This window comes from Chlorocebus sabaeus, chromosome 22, assembly GCF_047675955.1.
Source record: "Chlorocebus sabaeus isolate Y175 chromosome 22, mChlSab1.0.hap1, whole genome shotgun sequence".
In the NCBI taxonomy this organism is placed as follows: domain Eukaryota; kingdom Metazoa; phylum Chordata; class Mammalia; order Primates; family Cercopithecidae; genus Chlorocebus; species Chlorocebus sabaeus.
Genome location: NC_132925.1, coordinates 48172560 through 48191758, shown reverse-complemented (window position 1 = coordinate 48191758; position 19199 = coordinate 48172560). Strand labels below are relative to the sequence as shown.

At 43.7% G+C, this 19199-nt stretch overlaps 1 protein-coding gene across 1 annotated transcript in view; it reads right to left on the bottom strand.

The window, feature by feature from the left end:
* RAB7A (RAB7A, member RAS oncogene family) overlaps positions 1–18682 on the bottom strand; it is a 77448-nt gene extending 58766 nt beyond the window's left edge. The window contains exon 1 of the mRNA XM_007985441.3: positions 18459–18682. The gene's annotated coding sequence lies outside the window, so the exon portion shown is untranslated. The remainder of the gene's footprint in view (positions 1–18458) is intronic.
* Between the last annotated feature and the right edge of the window lie 517 nt (positions 18683–19199).

Sequence of the window (19199 nt, the reverse complement as noted above, 5' to 3'; positions counted from 1 at the left end):
AGTCACGGGGCCATTCTCCTTCTTTTCCCTATATGTATCCCTCTCAGTTGAGAAAATCCAAGTGAGAAAAAAAATTCTGCCCCTACCTCAATTCAGAACACATATTCGAAGTAAGGCAGAAATACATGTAGTATTAATAAATATTCTTTTTTTTTTTTCTGAGACAAGTCTTGCTCTGTCACTCGGGCTGGAGTGCAGTGGCACAATCATGGCTCACTGCAGCCTCAACCTTCCAGGCTCAAGTAATCCTGCCACCTCAACCTCCCAAGTAACTGGGACTACAGGCATGTGCCACCATGCTCAAAAAAAATTTTTTTTTTTTGTAGAGACAGGGTCTCCCCATGTTGCCCAGGCTCGTCTTGAACTCCTGGGTTCAAGTGATACTCTGGCGTTGGCCTCCCAAAGTGCTGGGATTACAAGTATGAGCCACTGCACCTGGCTGAATGTTCTAAACTGCACTTATGTATTTTTTAAAGTAGGGTACTGAACAAGTTATACTCACATTTACATGTATTATCATATAAAGCTCATTTTTTTCCAAGTACAGCTGCATTTAAATATGTAAAAAAGAGGAAAAACAAAAATAAAAACTCATTTTGTAGGTCAAAAAACAGCAATTCTGTAGGGTTCAATATTGTCTCTAAGTAGGTGGGGATTGAGGTAGCACTTGTTTTCCAAATTTCCTTTTGTACAACTGGATTTATTACAGATACCATTGCCTATTAACAAAAAAGAGAAAAACTATCCTGAAGACTACTATCAAATCTTATTATTTCATACTATATCATCCTCTTTGGTAGGTGATTCTTCATGTCAGGTAGCCAACCAGAAAAATTCCTCCAGCGCAGGAACTGTCCTTCTCCTCTGGCATCTCTTTACCATAGCATCTGGCACAATGCATCCTCTGAGTACCTGCATACTGACTACCTTTCCACTTACCCTGTATCACTACGGGGAGAGCCTGGTGGTTCCCACCACAGCAGGAGAAAGGAGAAAAACTAAATTAACTTCTTAGATTTTGATATACACTGTTTGACTTGTCCTGTGAACAGCTGAAGTTTTTCACTAATTGTATACACCATCTTATACAGGGATGAGGGTGCACTGCAGGGTCAACCAACACATGCCCCTCCCTCTCACACTCACATACTCTCACAAGGAGAATCTTTCCAATACTGCCTCACTTCCACACCTGGCTAACAGAAAATTGCCCATAGGGTTCCACCCTCCTCAGAGACAGCCCTCCTTCCCTGTCCCCAGAAGATCACGTGTGCTCCACAACTTAGGATGACTTTATAGACTCACAGAACTGCAAACCACAAAAGACAGCCATTTGGCAGGAACAGGTGACCAGTTGCATGTAGACAGGATTTCATATAACAACATGCAGAAATGATTAGCTATGCCTTTAGAAGACAACAGGAGAAAAAAAGGAAGACTTAGTTGACCCAGTGTACTTTCTTCCTGTCTTAACAGGTAACTGTTTCGTTCAATTCAAACCGCTAACATTTCTGCCAAATCCCGGAAAATAAAGACTGGCCCAAGGGTCCACTGTAAATCGTGAAAATTAATTAACCCCCTCTTTAAATGTTAAAATTAATAAGGCAGAAAAGAAACATTTGTGGCAAAAGAAACATTTTTAATGTATGTAAAATCTGGAACATTCCTATGGAACTGGGAATAACCTTCCACCAGGAATAAATCCAATTTGCCAAAGTTAGACAACAGTTAACAGTAAAAATCCACCTAAATTGTAGATTATGAAGTGACTGTTCAAATACTGAAAAAAAAAGAAAAAAAAAGAAAGGCTTCATGAACCTAATTAAAAATCTAATACTTGCGGCCCGGCATGGTGACTCACACCTGTAATCCCAGTACCTTGGGAGGCCAAGGCAGGCAGATCACTTGAGGTCACGAGTTCAAGACCAGCCTGGCCAACATGGCGAAATCCCATCTCTACTAAAAATACAAAAATTAGAAGAGGTGGGAACAGGGCTGAGGCATGAGAATCGCTCGAACCTGGGAGGTACAGGCTGCACTGAGCTGAGATCGCGCCGCTGCACTGCAGCCTGGGTGGAGTGAGACTGTCTCCAAAAACAAACAAACAAAAAATCTAATACTTGCTTTCCAAAGCCTTCTTTTAATCCATTACATAAGCCAGTAAGTATACAAGGATTAAAAGATATGTACCAATGACCAATGCCCTACCAAACCCAGGGCTCCTTGGGGGCTGGGAATCAGATATTTTACCATTTGTATAGATACTGTCTTGCACAGGGCCTGGGACATGGTAAGTACTCAAAAACCTCCTGAGTAAACATTTACAGGGTATTTTTCCCAGATACACTGGGAGGGGGAAAATTTAGCTTCTTCACTCTGCTGAGGTACCTCAGGAAAGGCGCCCTCTAAATTTCTTTTCTTCTTTTTTCTTTTGAGACAGAGTCGCTCTGTTGCCCAGGCTGGAGTGCAGTGGCACCATCTCAGCTCACTGCAACCTACCCTTCCCGGGTTCAAGTGATTCTCCTACCTAAGCCTCCTAAGTAGCTGGGACTACAGACATTAGCCACCACGCCGGGCTAATTTTTATATTTTTAATAGAGACAGGGTTTTGCCATGTTGGCCAGGCTGGTCTCTAACTCAGGTGATCCACCTGCCTTGGCCTCCCAAAGTGCTAGGATTACAGGCATGAGCCACCGCGCCCAGGCTCCCTCTAAATTTCTTGATGAACAAGTCTGCTAGACATAAGATGACTAAGGGACAAAGGAAAGAAAGAGCACTGATTTAATCAGAAGTAAACATGTATTTGAGTCCAACTTCAGCAGAGTTCTAGGAAACATGGGAAACTGCCTAGCTTATCACAATAAATTATGAAGTAGGCCAGGCACAGTGACTCATGCCTGTAATCCCAATACTTTGGGAGGCCAAAGGTGGAAGGATCACTTAAGCCCAGGAGTTTGAGGCCAGCTTGGACAACACAGCGAGACTCCATCTCTAGAAAAAAAATTAGTCAGGCATGATGGTACACACCTGTGGTCCCAGCTACTTAGGAGGCTGAAGTGGGAGGATGGCCTGAGCCTGGGAGGTCAAGGCTGCAATGAGTCGAAGAGTTGTGATCGCACTACTGTACTCTAGCCTGGGTGACAGAGCAATGAATGCCCTCTCTCCAAGGAAAAAAAAAAAAAAGTGTTGTGTGTGTGTGTATATGTATGTACGTACGTATCTGTGTGTGTGTACATATATATAAAACAAAACCGACGCAAATAAGACAGTAGTACTGTCCCACAGACAAAGAATGAAACAGAAGAGTTAAAAAAAAAAACAGACACAGCCAGGCATGGTGGCTCACGCCTGTAATCCGAGCACTTTGAGAAGTGAAGGTGGGAGGACTGCTTGAGTGCAGGAGTTCGAGACCAGTCTAGGCAACATAGTGAGACACCGTCTCTATTTCATAAATAAATCTATCTAAAATTTAAAAAAAAAAAAAAAAAAAAAAAAAGACATGGAGGTGGGAAATATACTGTGTGATAAAAAAATTTCTAGTCAATGAGGAAAAGATAATAATACAATAAAATACTGGAAAAACTATGCATTTGGGAAAAGATCCTGACATATTACACCTGGCTAAGTACTAGAATTACTAGAAGAAAACATTGTTTTTATTGTCCTGGGGGTGGGAAAGGCCTAAGCATAATATGAAACACAGAAAACAAACTGACAGATGTGACTACAGAAAAGTTTCTATGTTACAAAAACATGCCATCAGCCAAACAAGACCAAGAGATATAAGCCAGGAACAATGTTTGCAACATGAAAAGGATCAAAATTCTTGCCATATAATGTTTATAAACTGGGAGAGAGGTGAGGTACAAGAACCTCACATGGGCTTCGGAGAACAAAAGCCAATTCACAAAAGACAATAAATGTACAAAAGCAGAAAGTTAAAAAAAAAATTAAGTATATAGAAAAAAATGTAGTTAATATTTTTTCAAAAGTTTAATCTATTGAATAAATAATTTTTTTTTTTTTTTTTTTTGAGACATCTCCCTCTGCCACCTAGGCTGGAGCACAGTGGAATTATCATGGCTTCCTGTAGACTCAACCTCCTGGGCTCAAAAGATCCTCCCCTGAATCCCCCAAGTAGGTGGGACTACAAGTATGTGCCACCACACCCAGCTAATTTTTTAACTTTTTGTAAAGACAGGGGCTTACCATGTTGCCTAGGCTGGTCTTGAACTCCTGGGCTCAAGCAATCCGCGCACCTTGGCCTCCCAAAATGCTGGCATTACAGGCGTGAGTGACCCACCAGGCCTGACCAAAACACAAGCCCTCAATAATGAGACATCATTTAAATTTTTCCCATTCATTAAACTGGCAAAGATTAAAAAAACTGACAATTGATAACTATATAAATGAAATTCTCAAACTACAAATGTAAAGTATACAACCTTCCCGAAGGCTATATGGCAATGAAAACCAAATTTTAAGTATGTATACTCACTAAATCTTTTTTTTTTTTTTTTGAGACGGAGTCTCGCTCTGTCACCCGGGCTGGAGTGCAGTGGCCAGATCTCAGCTCACTGCAAGCTCCGCCTCCCGGGTTCACGCCATTCTCCTGCCTCAGCCTCCCGAGTAGCTGGGACTACAGGCGCCCACCACCTCGCCCGGCTAGTTTTTGTATTTTTTAGTAGAGACGGGGTTTCACCGTGTTAGCCAGGATGGTCTCGATCTCCTGACCTCATGATCCGCCCGTCTCGGCCTCCCAAAGTGCTGGGATTACAGGCTTGAGCCACCGTGCCCGGCCCTCACTAAATCTTAAGGAAATGATTAGATAAGTAGGAAAATATAAATATTAAATACTTTTCTTTCTCTGTCGCCAGGCTGGAGTGCAGTGGCGTGATCTCGGCTCACTGCAATCCCCACCTCCCAGGTTCAAGCGATTCTCCTGCCTCAGCCTCCGCAGTAGCTAGGATTACAAGTGCACACCACTACACCCAGCTAATTTTTGTATTTTTTTAGTAAAGATGGGATTTCACCATGTTGGCCAGGATGGTCTCGATCTCCTGACCTTGTGACCCATCCATCTCGGCCTCCCAAAGTGCTAGGATTGATCACAGGCGGGAGCCAACGTGCCCAGCCCTTGTTTTTGTTTTTTTTTTGAGATGGAGTTTCACTCTTGTTGCCCAGGCTGGGGCAAAAATGGCCAATCTCTGCTCACTGCAACCTCCACCTCCCAGGTTCGAGCAATTCTGCTTCAGCCTCCCAAGTAGCTGGGATTACAATCGTGCACCACCATGCCCAGCTAATTCTGTATTTTTAGTAGAGACAGGGTTTCACCATGTTTGTCAGACTAGTCTTCAACTGACCTCAAGTGATCCACCCATCTTGGCCTCCCACAAGTGCTGGGATTACAGGCGTGAGCCACTGTGCCCAGCCCTATTAAATACTTTTCTTAAAGAGCTGGAAATAACTGAAATGTTCATTTAGAGGACTGTTAAATTATGATCAATATTATACAGTCATTAAAAATAGTATGCACTTACAAGAAAAGTTGACTGCTATATATGGTTGAATTTTTAAAAAGTTAATTGCAGAAGAGTACGTGTTTTTTTTTTGTTGTTTTTTTTTTTGAGACAGTCTCGCTCTGTCGCCCAGGCTGGAGTGCAGTGGCCGGATCTCACCTCACTGCAAGCTCTGCCTCCCGGGTTTACGCCATTCTCCGGCCTCAGCCTCCCAAGTAGCTGGGACTACAGGCGCCCGCCACCTCGCCCAGCTAGTTTTTTGGGTTTTTTTTTTTTTTTTTTTTAGTAGAGACGGGGTCTCACCATGTTAGCCAGGATGGTGTCGATCTCCTTGACCTCGTGATCCACTGTCTCGGCCTCCCAAAGTGCTGAGATTACAGGCTTGAGACACCGCGCCCGGCCAAGAGTATGTATTTTATGATCTTATTTAAATTTTATAAAAAATAAACGTGTTGAATTATAGCCACCAAATTATCCAGAATGATAGAAAAAATCTGTTCACTTTAAGTTTTTTTTTTTTTGGGGGGGACAAAGTCTTGCTCTGTTGCCAAGGCTGGAGTGCAATGGCATGATCTTGGCTCACTGCAACTCCGCCTCTCAGGTTCAAGTAATTCTCCTGCCTTACCCTCCTGAGTAGCTGGGATTACAGGAGCGCGCCACCACGCCTGGTTACTTTTTGTATTTTTGGTGGAGATGGAGTTTCACCATGTTAGTCAGGCTGGTCTCAAACTCCTGACCTCAGGTGATCCACCCGCCTCAGCCTCCCAAACTGCTGAGATTACAGGTTTGAGCCACCACTCCCGGTCCACTTTCTTTTATACTGCTTCTGTAATTTAGAAGAGTACACGTTTTAAAGAAAAATCTAACTGCCGACCAGTGCCTCTTGCCTCTAAGAAATGAATGGGCAAAGATCCATATACTCAATGGCTAACAGGGTCCTTAAAGTTTCTGCTGGTGTCATCTAACCAGCTGGATGGTGCAAAAGCCACAGCAGTATGTTCAAGAGTCAGAGAATGTCAAAATACGAAAGGATCTTAAGGATTACCCATTACTCTCGTTTTTCAGAAATGGAGACTAAAGCTTAGTAACACATTTGACAGCCATACTGTGATCTTGCTTAAGGAAGCTTCTACAATCCTACAGCTTCTGACACACTGATTTCAAACAATGTGAAGAATTCACAGGCATTTTCTTTTCCAGCCAGGTATGACAACAGATATATTATTATACATGTATCTATCAAAAGCCATTTGAGAAACATCCATTTAATTCTTTCTTTCAAATGGTTAACATTTGGGGAAAAACAGGTAAATCAGTCTGGGACTTACCCTTAAGGCCCCCTCCTAAGGTAGAAAAGATACATACACAAAATCCACAACTACAAGATAATATGTGGCAAGCCCAGGGATTCAGTAAAAAGAGAGAACAGTATGGGTGGAAGTGATTAAGAAAATCTAAAAGTGGACTGGTACCTGAGTCAGGCAGGATGCCAACAGAGTACTGGAGCTAGAAAACAGAGATGAAGGGGAAGTGGCAGGAATCAAGATAAAGGAAGTAGAGAACAAAGTGTGGTAAGGAAAAGGTGAGTAAAGCAACTCAGAGCAACGTGTGTCTTTATCAAAAAAACAAAGCCAGGAAGGCAAGCTGGAAACCATTTGTGGAGAGCCTCAAACAAGAATAATGGAAAAACACAGGGTTCTTTACGAGTAGTGGCTCACACCCATAATCCTAGCGCCTTGGGAAGCCAGGGTGGGCGAACTACTTGAGTCCAGGAGTTTGGGACCAGTCTGGGCAATATGGCCAAGACCCTGTCTCTTATCAAAAAAACAAAATTAACTGGGCACAGTGGCACACAACTGTGAGCCCAGCTACTCAGGAGGCTGAGGCAGGAGGATCACTTGAGCTTAAGAGGTCGAGGCTGCAGTGAGCTGTGTTCAGGCCACTATACTCCAGCCTGGGCAACAGTGAGACCTTGTCTCAAAATGTTAAAATATAAAATAAAAACAAGAACAAATCCTTAAAAAGAAAAAAAAAAAAAGGTGGGGGGGAGGTTCTAAAGACAGGGGAGAGCTGGGCACAGTGGTTCATTCCTGTGATCCTAGCACTTTGGAAGGCCAAAATAGGAGGATCACTTGAGTCCTGGAGTTTGAGATGAGCCTGGGCAACATGGTAAAATCCCTCTCTAAAAAAAAAAAAAAAAACCTACAAAAAAATTAGCCAGATGTGGTGGCATGTGTCTGTAGTCCCAGCTACTGGGGAGGCTGAGATGAGAGGATCACCTAAGCCTGGGGAGGGCACGGCTGCAGTGAGCCATGATGGCGCCACTGCACTGTAGACTGGGTGACAGAGTGAGACCTTGTCTCAAAAAAAAAAAAAAAAAAAAAGAAGACTGAAAGATAGGTCGCTCACACATGTAATCCCAGCACTTTGGGAGGCTGAGGCGAACAGATTGCTTGAGCTCAGGAGTCCAAGACCAGCCTGGACAACATGGTGAAATCCCATCTCTATCAAAAATATAAAAAATTAGCTGGGGCTTGGTGGTGCACACCTGTAGTCCCAGCTACTTGGGAGTCTGAGGTGGGAGGATCACTTGAGCCTGGGAGGCAGAGGCTGCTATGAGCTGGGGTTGCATCGTCACTGTACTCCAGCCTGGGTGACAGAGACTCCACCTCAAAAAAAAAATGGCAGGGCACAGTGGCTCACGCCTACAATCTCAGCACTTTGGGAAGCCAAGGCGGGCGGATCACAAGGTCAGGAGATTGAGACCATCCTGGCTAACATGGTGAAACCCCATCTACTAAGTACACAAAAAATTAGCCGGGCACATGGTGGCAGGTGCCTGTAGTCCCAGCTACTCGGGAAGCTGAGGCAGGAGAATGGCGTGAACCCAGAAGGCGGAGCTTGCAGTGAGCCAAGATCATACCACCGAACTCCAGCCTGGGTGACAGAGGGAGACTCTGCCTCAAAAAAAAAAAAAAAAAAAAAAACAACTTTCTTAGGATAGGAAGGTGATTAGTGAGTAAAGATGGGCAACACAGTATCTATAACTAAGCTCTTTTTTTTTTTAGGATCACACTTGATTCCTTGTGTGGTGTGACTCATTTTGGTCAATGAACAGTAAGCAGAAGTGACATGAAATAATGTGTCATTCCTGTGCTGGAATTTAACTGTAGGAACAAGAGCCTCCAACAGTTCTTTCTCCCTTTGCCAAGGCAGCCAGCAATACTCCTATCACGGCTGCTCCACTGGTTGGAGAAAGAATGATGCAGAGCCTCTAGAAAACCAATGCTCTTTTCGGCCATTTTAAAGTTATTGGTTACTACAGCATAACCTAGCTTATTCTGTCTGATAGTGCTTGAAGATTTACCACCTGAAAATTTATATTTCAAAAGAAACAGACTACTCTGAGCAACCTTCTTTTAAAAACATTTAAATAAAACTGAATGATAAAATTTACAAAGGCTGTTCTTCCGCAGAAGATGCTATTACTCTTCTGCTATTATTAAAGAATTATCTGTCAACTTGGAACACTGGATGCTAGTCCCAGTACCACTAACACACAGTGGCTCCAAGATACTGAGCATGACCTTTTAGTCCATTTCCTCATCTGGAAAAAAAAAAAAAAAAAGACAAATCAAATGCTACTTAGTTTAAATTGTGAAGCTTAAACAAGGTAACAACCTCTATGAAATGTAAAGACATTGTTTATGTACTTTGCTCTGGGTATTGCCTTCCTGCTGGGAGGGAAAAAGCAAAGGCAACTTACACAAAGAGGAGTCTCTTGGAAGGCAATTCTTGTGAAGAGGACTTCACTCTTAGATCAACAGATTCTTCAAGGTGACACACCACTGTTCTCAAGCTTTCTAAACCCAGGTACTAAACCAAAAGTTTAGTCTCTAACGAGAGACTAGGATGATTCGTGCCTTTTTTTCTTTTTGGTAAGACAAACTGGAAAGCAGATACCTAGTAAAACAGTTACATAAGAACTATTTTCGATAGCTGGAAGCTTTTGATATCAACCCTAGATTATCTCAGGCATTTAACCAGTAAAAAAGATTGCCCATAAATTGCTAAGAGGAGCCCACAATGGACTGGCTAAAGAGGAAAACCAAGCTTACCGCTCTCTTCCTCTATCCCACCTCCCCTAACCAGTTTCCACATTTAACTTTTCATTAAAGCCACCTCTGAAGAAACAACTCTCTAAAAGTTTACGCACAACACTGGTAGTATTTCAGTCCTGGCCCACTAAGCTCTTAATGTATGGTTTCTTTAAACAAATGACAACATAAAAGCCATTCCTCACCCATAACTGGGGTACCATCTGACTTACTTGTGAGGTTCAAGTGACAGGATTATGCCGGGTCTATTCCAGCATTATGGAGCGAAGTGCCACTTGGTTGAACTTAAAGCCTCCAACACGGGATTGCAGTGCCTGCCCTCCCCACTAGGATCTGGATTCCATACATACAGTCATTCCCAAATTAGAGTTACTGTAATCCCTACATCCATTCATCGACTTATGCCATTCCTTTCAACTACAATGGTTTCCCAACTGTAACCTGCCTACCGATTTATTTAAAAATCCACTCAACATGTCCCTCACCACCCTAGGCATTGAACAACTCTAAACTAAATGACTCATGTGCCCTGTATTTACAATTATTCCTGAATAATTTCCCCACAGCAGCCAACAGTGTTTTCTTATAGTAGAGAAGAAAAATCTGTTAAATGAACACAACACACAGTTTATCACTCAGGAAACCTACACATATTAATCAGTGACCCAGAAGCATAATTTACATGCTATAAACAATAACTTACTCTGCAAAGTTAGAACTGGAAAAATTTTAAACAAAAGTTTAGTAATATTTCAAGATCCATTCTAGAATAGTGATTCATCCCTGTCCTCAAGTGGCTTAAAGTTGGAAGACAGGCAAAGTCATGCAATGTTATTTCAATCAAACTAAGGTCTATAATAGACACACAAAGCTGAACATCACGCAGCCAACATGCTGGTGGTCAAAGGCCCATTAATATCTTAAAGGTCAGTCAGAATATGCAAAACAGACCTATTTCTAGCATATGTACGACAGAGTATGATATTTTAAGGGCCCAAGTGTCTGATCAAAAAAGAGCTGGAAGGAAAGCACTATCTACTATGGCTAGATTTATACCCCACAGATTACTCTTTTATAGGCCAATTCCACCACCAGGAATGGAGTCCAGACTACAAAAGTAAGCGATGGGCAACTATGGAAGACTAACTGCTCACTCACTGGACTGAAGTGGTGCTTTTCTTTTCTTTTTTTTTTTTTTTTGAGGCAGGGTCTCATTCTGTTGCCCAGGCTAGAGTGCAATGGTGAGATCTCAGCTCCACCTCCCAGGTTCAAGCAATTATCATGCAACATCCACCTCCCAGGTTCAAGTGATTGTAATGTCTCAGCCTTCTGAGTAGCTGGGATTACAAGTGCCCACTACCATGTCTGGCTAATTTTTTGTAGTTTTAGTAGACACAGGGTTTTGTCATGTTGGCCAGGCTGATCTTGAACTCCTGGCCTCAAGTGATCCGCCCGCCTCGGCCTCCCGAAGTGCTGGGATTACCGGCGTGAGCCACCGTGCCTGGCGGAACCTCTGCTTCTAACCCCAATGGATTTAAGTAGCATTTACAAGAGGTAGTCTCAAACTGACACATATTACTCCAGGATAACCTTCCCCAGTCCCTTGAGGTTCCCCTACACTGTTGAGTAAACAGGCTGTACCATGGTGCCATAAAGAAATGGGAACTAAAATTAAAGAGACAAAAAGTTACAAGTGCTAGCAAGGATGTGGAATATTTGGACTTCTTATACACTGCTGATGGGAGAGTATGCTGGTACAACTTTTGAAAACCGGCCATATCTACTAGAACAGAATAGATACTCTTATGAAGTGAACTGTGTCCACCTAAAATTTTTAAGTTGAAATCCTAATCCCCAATACATCAGAATGTGACTTATTTGCAGACAGGGCCTTTAAAGAGGTAATTTAGGTTAAGTGAGGTCATAAGGGTGGGCCTAAATCCAGTATGACTGGTGTCCTAAAAGAAAAGGAGATTAGGACAGACAATACAGAAGAAAGATCATGTGAAGACACAGGGAAGAGAAGACAGTCATTTACAAACCAAGGAGAGGCTTCAGAAGAAACCAATCCTACCAACAGCTTGACCTCAGATTTCTAACCTTCAGAACTGAGAAAATAAAACTTCTGCTTAAGCCACTCTATCTGTGATACTTGTTACAGCAGCCCTAGCAAATGAATAGACACATACCCTAAAATTCAGTCTTTTTACTTAAATATATTATGATATATCACATAATACTACTGAGCAATGAAAACTCCAGTTACAACTGCACACAACGACACAAAGTCTCACAAACAAAACTGAGTCAAAGAAACCAGATACTGAAGAATACACAGTGTATGATTCCATTTACACAAAATCCAAATCAGGCAAAATCAGTCTCCAGTTCTAGAAATCAGAAGACTCACTACCCAACCATCAGGGAATCGATGATAATGACTTAAAGGAGACTAAGACGGCCTCTGGGTTTATAAAAATTATCCAAGCCGTCCACTTATTTGTGCACTTTTCTTTATATATATATATACTAAAATACACAAATGATAAATCACTTGGAAATACAGGCAACAATGTACTTATCCAGTGTTACCATGGCAAATAAACCTTACTCTGGAGCTGGATGCATCAGGTTCCTCACTCATTACCATCAAACATTTAAAAAATACAGCTACTCCTATGATCCCTAGCTTCTCATCATTCAGTGTCTACTAGGAGAACACAGGTCACATGACCCAAGAGTATCCTGTCTCCTCCACAGTTAAATTCTCACATCATTTCTGGGGAGAGTTCAATTTCTTTTTTCTTGAGACACGGTCTTGCTCTGCCACCCAGGCTGGAGTGCAGTGGCACGAACACAAATCACCGCAGCCTCAAACTCCTGGAATCAAGTGATCCTCCCGTCTCAGTCTCCCACGCACAGGTGAACCACCACAACCACCACACCCACCTAATTTTTTTTTCTTTGTAGAGATGGAGTCTCACTTTGTTGTTCATGGTGGTCTTGAACTCCTGGGCTCAAGCAATCCTCCTGCCTCACCCTCCCAAAGTGCTGGGATTACTCCTCCCAAAGTACTGGTCACCACGCCTGGCCAAGAGTTCAATTTCATTAAAGGAAGGTATTAAAATATACATTACATTCAAAGGAAGAAAATAACCAGTTAACACTTTGGTCTTCCTCAGGGTAGTGAATCACAAATTTTCCTTCTGTATATTTCTGAATTTTCCTAGCTTATTTTTTAACTGAATAGCTTAATAATCAGCAAAAAAGACATATCATTTTAAATAAAAGGTAGTGGGGCCAGGCGTGGTGGCTGACAACTGTAATCCTAGCACTCTGGGAGGCTCAGGCAGGTGGATCATGGGGTCAAGAGGTTGAGACCATCCTGGCCAACATGGTGAAACCCCATCTATACTAAAACTACAAAAATTAGCTGGGTGTGGTGGCACGTGCCTATAGTCTCAGCTACTCGGGAGGCTGAGGTAGGAGAATCACTTGAACCCGGGAGGCAGAGGTTGCAGTGAGGCGAGATCATGCCACTGCACTCCAGCCTGGTGACAGAGCAAGACTCCGTCTCAGAGGAAAAAAAAAAAAGGTAGTGCATGCCACCATGCCCAGCTAACTTTTGTATTTTTAGTATAGACAGGGTTTCACCATGTTGGCCACGATGGTCTCTATCTCTTGACCCCGTCATCCGCCCGCCTTGGCCTCCCACAGTGCTGGGATAACAGGCGTGAGCCATCATCCCCAGTCAAAGATACACTTTTACAAGGGGTAACATGACGCAGTCTTTAGGGCACTAGCGTATAATGGAAAGGCAAGATGGTATATCAGAAAGAGCACTGAGCTGAGTTAACAGACCTAAACTGACATTCCAGCTGAGCCACATGAGCATACAGCCTCAGCTATCTCAGGCAGATACACACAACAGTTGTGAGCACGAAATGAAATCATATGTAAACTACAAACAGCACAGAAATATTAAAAAGCATTTAAAAGCAAATGTGTAGGAAGGTTTCTACAAAATGTTATTGCTCTTTTAACAACCATCAACATGGTGCAGGTCAGAGGATTTAAGAGTGGGTTTTAGATGACCCGCAGTTATCTCAGGGATCCCCATATCTGTAAGTGCACGGGAGAACTGCTGGTTGGCTGACTGCATACCATATATAAGGGACACTACTTTTCATAAAGTCTATGCTGTGTCACTTAAGGTTAATTCATAGCAGCTTTGTAAATACGTACTCTCAAACAGCTCAAAGTACAAAGCTTACTAAATGGAAACCAACTTTTTATTGTGCTTACATACCAATACTGGAAATCAATGATATAACTATTTATCTCACTAAGTAATTTTTAAGGGACTCCTAATGTGAGATGGTTAATGCCCAGTAGTATGAAGCAAAGCTGGAAAGGAAAGGCTGAGGGAGAAGAGAGAACCTCCTACGGCAGCAGCCACACAAGTAGGACCAACTAAGAGACAAGTAAGGCTGGAGAATTCCTAAACTGCCCTGGTCCCAGGCTTCCCTTAATAGGCTTCCTCAGATTTGCTTGGTCCCAACTGTAGACAGTCCCAGGAGACCAGAAGTGGACAAAAGAATCAGGCAAACTTAATTTCTCAGCAGTGATGCCATCACCAAAAGAGACTCCAGGTCCCATGAGTTAAGTACTGCATCTTCAAGCAAATGAACAAGGCCAGTACTGTAGATTAGTGTTGGAACCAACTTCCAAGCTTTCTCCTCTTCCCCCAAGGAGATATTTTGCAAGTAGCTATTCTTAAATATGTTTTTGTAATCACAGCCTCGGATACTAAAATTGAAACTGGTAACAGACACTGCTAAAAAACCTGTTTTGATTTCACTCGCCACATCACTTATACCTCTGATTCACAAATAGCAGTGACCACAACTACCATTAAGAAATGTTTTAAAAATAAGTTTTTGGCCGGGCATGGTGGCTCACACCTGTAATCCCAGCACTTTGGGAGGCCGAGGCAGGCGGATCACGAGGTCAGGAGATCGAGACCATCCTAGAGACCATCCTGGCTAACACAGTGAAACTCTGTCTCTACTAAAAACACAAAAAAATTAGCCAGGCGTGGTGGCGGACACCTGTAGTCCCAGCTACTCGGGAGGCCGAGGCAGGAGAATGGCATGAACCTGGAAGGGTGAGCTTGCAGTGAGCCGAGATGGCGCCACTGCACTCCAGCCTGGGCTACAGAGCAAGACTCCTCCTAAAAAGAAAAAAAAGTTTTAAAACACAAACGCAAACTATTTTTCTGTCTTTAATGCCATATGGAGTGTGGGGAAAAACAGAATAGAGGGAAGATGTAAGAGCAAATAACTGAAAAGATCAACACATTGCAAAATGTTTCTGCAGCAAATTGCAGACAGAGAAGCACAGAGAACTATTAAATGATATTAACAGATAAGCTCATGGTAACACAAAGGAATGGATGCCTGAGAACACAGCGGCAACCTTCCTTATATGAGAGGTAAGAGTCATCAACAGCAAGCCAATAGCCAAAAATAAGGGGGGAGGCGGGGAGTTCATTTCTCCAGTTTCAGTCGCCTTCAGAAGACATTTAGTGCCAAGGGGAACCTCTGTTTAGCCTTATTCAGAAGGACTTCTAATCCTTACCTCTCCAGGAAAAAAAAAGCCTGCCTACAGCTCTAAGTCCAACATCTGGTCAAATCTATCTCAGCTGTATTTGTTGAATTATATGAATGGGGAGTTAAATACTTTATCATAGGAAAAACTAAAATATTTGTGTCAAATGCCAGAGAGCAATGTGCATAAGACAACTGTCATATTTGTGTGGTCTGTGTTTGCTGCATCTTTGTATACAAAAGCTAATGCCAAAGTAAGAGCAAAAATGTTATTAGCAAAGAACTCTTTGAAGACGTATTAAAAGCTAATCAAATAACCAAAATTTTTTGGCTTCACTTGGCAGTGGGGTCAGAAAACTGATTCAAAGCCACACTTTACTATAAAGCGTTGTTCTCTGATACAGGTTTTGTGAGCTTAGACACAGTTGGCATCAAAAAAAACACGAAAAAAATTGCCCCACGTGGTTGCTAACTACCTAGAAGGATATACTAATAAAACTATTTTTAGAGTATCTTCTACATTCCACCCTCTGTTTACTCATGCAGTTCTACCACAAATGCAAAATCCAAATCTTCTCTTGAAGGGAACCTAGAAAGTTTGTGGGAGATAGGGTAGCACAGCTTTTCTATGTAGAATGGTACTGAAACTATGGCCGACACAGTATCAGTGCTACATTAAACTTTCTTGCCAGCTGAAGAAAAAAATCCAGTATGCCAAATGTCCAAATGTACCTTTGCTCAAAGACACTGCAGTGCAAGGTAATGGTAGTGACATGGACTACCTCTCGAGTGAACAAAAAAAATGCCACTAGAGTCGGCCGGACGCAGTGGCTCATGCCTGTAATCCCAGTACTTTGGGAGGCCAAGGCAGGCAGATCACCTGAGGTAGGGAGTTCGAGACCAGCCTGACCAACATGGAGAAACCCTGTCTCTATTAAAAATATAAAATTAGCCAGGCATGGTGGCACATGCCTGTAATCCCAGCCACTCGGGAGGCTGAGGCAGGAGAATGGCTTAAACCCGGGAGGCAGAGATTGCAGTGAGCTGAGATCGCACTATTGCACTCCAGCCTGGGCAACAAGAGAGAAACTCTGTGTCAAAAAATAAATAAAATAAAACAAATGCCACCAGAGCAAAAGGAGAAACAAGTTGAGTGTTGAAGGTTACTCTTTAAAAGATGTGATAAATTAGAAACTGTAATATTATCTTCTACACTCTCTGAAGAGCAAGCCATACAAATGCTGTTGTTAAAATTAACAAAGCCTTAAAGTTAGCCAGAACACCATCCTTTGGATTACTACGGATTCATCAGCAGAAATGAGAAATAACTCTTTCCAAAAAGCCTCAAGTTCTACCACCAAATCATTCCACAATAGAATTTCTGGCCAAGATCATTCACCTTTTAAAAATTCCCTGAGGACAGGAACCATGCCTATCTCCCTGAGTCAACATCTCACACGCCTGATACATTGCTGATACTCAATGGATACTCAAAATACTTCATGAATGAATAAAAAGGTGCCTATCATTACTCTCCTCTAAACTCAAACATTATATAAAGCTACAGTACTTATTACTCACTTAAATATTTTAGGCTGGGTAGCAAAGTTAAAAAAAAAAAAAAAAAGACAAATTTGAATACAACAGGATTGTGAACGCTAAGCTTTAACTTAGCCAGTCCCTTCAGGAGAAGCACTCCTAACTCACCTTCCAGTTCTTAAATCCAAATCTGAACAAACCTTCCCAGGTTTGAAGAGAGAAACACACTAAGAGGAGACTTTATTAATCCATGGATGAGAAATCATGTGCCTCATCAGCTGCTTAAGTCACAAGAAAGAGACAAGAGCCTGTTCTTTAGGAAACCAAAGATGCAGTATTTTGAATAGGGAAGAACCAACTGGCTGGACAGCCATCAACTAAGGTTGTAAGAAAGGTTCACTACGCAGCTTTGCCAGGCCTACCTGCAAAATTTTTCAAACCTCAGTTAAGTACCCTGCCAGTATTCAAGAGCTCCTAATTCAACTACACTACAATATGTGTGATAAGTCGCAAACGGCATTTCTTATGGCTTTAAGCGAGAACTGATGCTACCAGAAAGACTTTCAAACGACATCAACAGACAGAAAGGAGGTGGTGGAAGGCAGTGAGGTACAGATACCAGGTGGCAAAAGATAAAGCACAAGCTTCAGGGGCACGTGAAAGCAGTATAACCTAGAAATTGAATACAGTGCTCTGGAGTCTGACTGCCTGGGCTTGCATCTTTGCTTCGTAACTTAGCTGTGTGACCTTGGTCAAATGGCTTAGCCTCTCTGTTCAATTTCCCACTGTGTTAAGTGGGAACAACAGTGGTACTTTAGAGGGTTGTTGAAAGAACTAAACATAATGATCTGTTAAAAGGTCTTGCCACGCTGCCTAGCATATAACAAACGCTCAAATATTTGCTGTCAGTATTCTCAATATTCCCCTTATGACCCATTAGGTATCAAGCGTAAAATGAATGCAGAAAGAGGCCCCCAACACGGTCCGAATGGAAACACAACTCTACATCCAATTACCATCTTTCCCCGACTAAGTTGAAAAACTTCTCTCAGGATTTACCGTAACATGCCTAGGACAAAAAGCTCCCTGTCTCCCAGCGCCAGAGGCGCCTCAATGTACACAAGTGTTGAGGCGATTCCAGCGCACGTGACCTGACTCACGCCTTGACTCAGTTGCCGTCAGGGAACCTCTCCCACTAACAGGGTCAGGCTGTTCAACTGAAGAGCCGGATGGGAACGCGGCTCGGCCCCCAGCGCCTGTGACCCATGCCCGCCAGGTGGGCACGGCGGCGGGCGGCGTGGGCTCTGCCACCCTCCTGCTCGCCACGCTAAATAACTCCACCGGCTAGCGCGTCCTGCCGCGGCGCAGGGCCGTCCAAGTCAATGAACCCTCTTGGGTCTCTGAGATCGACGCCAACAGTAAACAGAGCGTCCGAGACCGGCGGCCGGGGCCGGCAACCCGGCCAGAGGTCACGCCCGACGACCTCCGACCTCTCCAAGCCGGGTGGGGTCCTAGCCTGCCCCGTGGGCCTGAGCGATGCCGAGTTTGCCCGCGAGGCCAGGGCTGGGCCTGGAGCCTGCCAGGAGGACAGGGAGGACGCGAGGCCCTGGCGACCGAGGAGTTGAGGAGGGGGATGGGGCCAGGCCGCCGGCCGGGCTGGGCCCGCTGCTTACCGCGGCCTCTGCGCTGGGGGCTCCGGGCCGGGCGCGTCGCGAGGGCTCCCGCCGAGGAGAAGACTCAACGGAGGACAGAAGCGGGGAGGTCCAAGTTCTAGTTCCAGGGAACTCTGCTGAGCTCTCCAAGCCGCCAACTCCGCCGCTGCCGCCGCCTCAGGCTTTATGGCCAAGACTCCAGGCCCGCTCCCACTTCCGCCACCGCCGCCGCCCCGAGCGGAAGTACCTGTCACGAGACGCTCGACGCCAGGGTGCGGAGGAGGAGCCCCGCCTCAACCTTGCGTCACGTTCCGGCTGCCTTGGGACAGAGCCTGGATCACGTGCTGCAAACATGTCTGCTCCCAAACGGTTGTCCCCATCTTTGAGGCTTGTACAAGGAGCAGGACGGCGCCATGTTGGACCCACAGACAGATTCCCTCAGCCATCCCTCCTTGCTCCAGAATAAAGAATGCCACCGAAGAGATGTCAAGGGGTAAACTGGCCATTCCAGTTGTGTCCTTCTTCGGAAGGCATCATTTATCCTTACTTTAACTACCTAACCAAAAATTATTATCACCATTTTACAAATAAGGAACTGAGACCGAACATATCAGGTCACTTGGACTAGCTCAACACAGAAACTGGTGGAGCAGGGTTTTGAACCAAGGTCTGTCTGATGCCAATGTGTGTTATCGTTCTAGTAGACTGCAAATGACTACAGCAATTGTGTGACTCAGTAATAGAGACAGGAGAAATAGACAC